The sequence below is a fragment of the Papaver somniferum genome, chromosome 7 (assembly GCF_003573695.1).
Source record: "Papaver somniferum cultivar HN1 chromosome 7, ASM357369v1, whole genome shotgun sequence".
Taxonomy (NCBI): domain Eukaryota; kingdom Viridiplantae; phylum Streptophyta; class Magnoliopsida; order Ranunculales; family Papaveraceae; genus Papaver; species Papaver somniferum.
The window spans coordinates 53689484-53692547 of record NC_039364.1 but is presented as its reverse complement, the minus strand read 5'-3'; positions in this window follow the sequence as shown (position 1 = coordinate 53692547).

Below are 3064 nucleotides of genomic sequence, written 5' to 3'. Positions count from 1 at the left end.
TTAGCTATAATAGACTAGAAATCAAGACTTATAGTTTTGATCACTAACATTGATAAACATGCTTGAGATAGCAACGCATGCGAGTTCGACCGAGCAATACTCTAACAACCTTGAGTTGCTTTACCGATGTAAATTCTTAAGCACTCAACTCCTTTGCGAGGTGGAGGTGGTGGAGCGCTGCCATTTCCCTGTTTCCCTGGTTATTAGTGTTATTGTTGTTCTTTCCGCCAACCATCACTTCTTGTTGTGATTTTCGAGGTTCTTGTAGTATTGTTCTTCTGCGAGTTGAAATTCCGGACCTTTGGTAATCCCAACGTTTGGATGCCAGAGATCAAGTACCTGAAACAAGATTCTAAAAAACAATAAATAAGAAATCAAAAACAAAATAACAATCCGCTATGCCTCCCCGGCAACGACGCCAAAATTTGGTCGGTTGTCAGCCGACGCAAAAATAATTAAAGTTCTTTCACTTCACAATTATAAATAATAGTATAGTTATAAGTACAGATTCGTTCCACAGGGAGATACGGGTTGTCAAATTGTTTTGATTACTTATAGAAACTGGGGGGGTTTTGTTTGTGTTTATAACTAAATAAGAATAACGCAAATAGAATAATACGAATATCAGAGATAAAAAGTACTGGTTACAGTTTTCATCTTCCATATTCCAACATGTTATCAACTGAATCAATCTCAACATTCATTTTCTATCGATATCAATAACCATTGGACATCTTATCGCAGGCTTACTCTGGCAGAACTCCTATTATCATCAAAGGCGCAAGAGCCACTCTTTGAATTCTTTCCACTAAATAACTTGGCGCAAATACCTCAAGCTAAAACTTTTCCTACTTATAAGTCCTTTCTCCGAAAGTGATTGTCTATGGAATGAGTCGAGACAATGCAACTAATCGGTTCACACTTCGTGTAATCGTCTATGGATACGAGATCGAGACTATACAAAAACGAAGTATATTTACTTGATAAAAAGGTTCGGACTTAACCAAACACAATAGGATTGCTTATCAAGTAAATAGGAATTAACGTTTGTGTAATTTACTTTAGTTATAATAAAACAATTATAATGCGGAAAATAAAAGTAAATGAAACAACAAGATTTTGTTAACGAGGAAACCGCAAATGCAGAAAAACCCTGGGACCTTGTCCAGAATTGAATACTCTTAGGATTAAGACGCTACACAAAATTAAACCAACTTCGTATAGTTGAGACCAAGAAACTAAATTTATAGTTCACCTAGTTCCATCTGTATTCCCACGCCTCCAACTTATGAATAAGTTACGTACTTGGAACAATTCCCTTGGTTCATATTCCAAACAGTAAAGGAACAACAAATCTGTTTGGTAAAAACTCTCTTCAACCAAGTGATGTGAGTTCGACAAATGCTCTTATGTTTATCTCAATAAACTCCTTCGTCGGGTTCTTAGATCTATCCTATTCTCAACTACCAAAGGTAATTGTTAAGATTTTGCAATCAATACTTTTAATCACAAAGAATTGTATTGATGCCGATCTACACAACTAATCAATCAAATCTACCACGAGGATAAAACGATTATAGTTGGATCCTCTATACCGAAACAAGTATTGTGCACACCAAATATTATGAACCCCAAATCAGAAATCTTAAATATCTTTTTTGTCTTCAAATCTTCTTAGATCTTAAATAAACACCTGCACACAACAACTTGAATCTCTTGTGATCAATCACGCACAAAATGGAGTCTGTTAACAATGGATCACAAGACGTCTTTAGATCTACAAACAGTCTAAAGATCCCTGTCGAAACTTCGATCTAGTTTGAGTGAATCTTATATCAGAAGAGAAGATTCTCAAGTATAAACAAACTAGGTGCAATCAAAGTTCAACCACTGTTAGTCAATGAAATCAATCGAAAACACAAGATAAACCGCAATTATCAAGTTTCCCACCAACGGTACTAATAGAGCTTCTCAATCCCAAAGATGACTTTAAATTGAGCGGCCGTAAGAGATTTCACCTAATTAGGTTACTCTCCCCTCTCCTAATAGGCGGCTTCACCAGTAACAACACAACCGAGGAAGTTTGCTGTCATGAAGGGTTAGTTTGCTAGAAATGCAAACTTCAAGTATTTATAGACAAGGAAGTTTGGACACCAAGGAATTTCCAAAACCGAAAATATTCTCAAGATATGCAATATATTCCAAATTCGGTTTCCATAATTCCTGGAAATGCTCTGTCCAAAATAATGACCGAAAATCTCTTTAGAAAATCTTCAACTAGTAAATGCACATTACTAATTCTCATTTTCCTAAAATAAAATTAAAATCCTTAATTAAAAGATTCTTAACTTATTTATGTTTTGATCCTGGGATTTTCTTCCTTTAGCTATTAAGGAATAACTTTGAACAATTAAAGATAAGTGTTACAACACATGTTCAAAGTATGTCGACATCCTTACTTTGTAAGTCCTCTTTCATACTTACAACCTTGAAACCGATCTGCCACACTTCCAAACAAGTTTAGAATTGGTTAATCCGATTTTCTAGAACTATGTGATTGATCAAGAACACTCAATCACAAATCATGGGTTTAACGGTTCTACCAAAACAAGTTTCGGTTCTACCTCCATGTTAGTACTGTGCATAGTTACACTAGCTTTCCAAAATTCAGTTGACTAGATACTAGGATCGGTTCCCCACATATATATGGTATCTAACTTGAATGTGTGTCACATGTCCATAGGATCGGTTCCCCTTTTCCTAAAAACGTGTTGCACATGTCCAAAGGATCGGTTCCTCTTTCTGCTAAACTTCATACAGGGATTGATTCCCCTTTGTGATGTGTTGCACCTCTTACTAGGATCGGTTCCCCTTTACCCAGATTCGGTTCAACAAATCACAAACTCGATCATACCATCTCAGGTGATTACTTAAGATCGGTTTCACTAATAAAAGTCATACCAATACATAAGTCGGGCCTTTGTGAATAGTTTTACCAAGAACACAAACAAGTCGTGAGAGGTTATACTAAATCACACATATTGGATGTTCACAAGTTATGCAA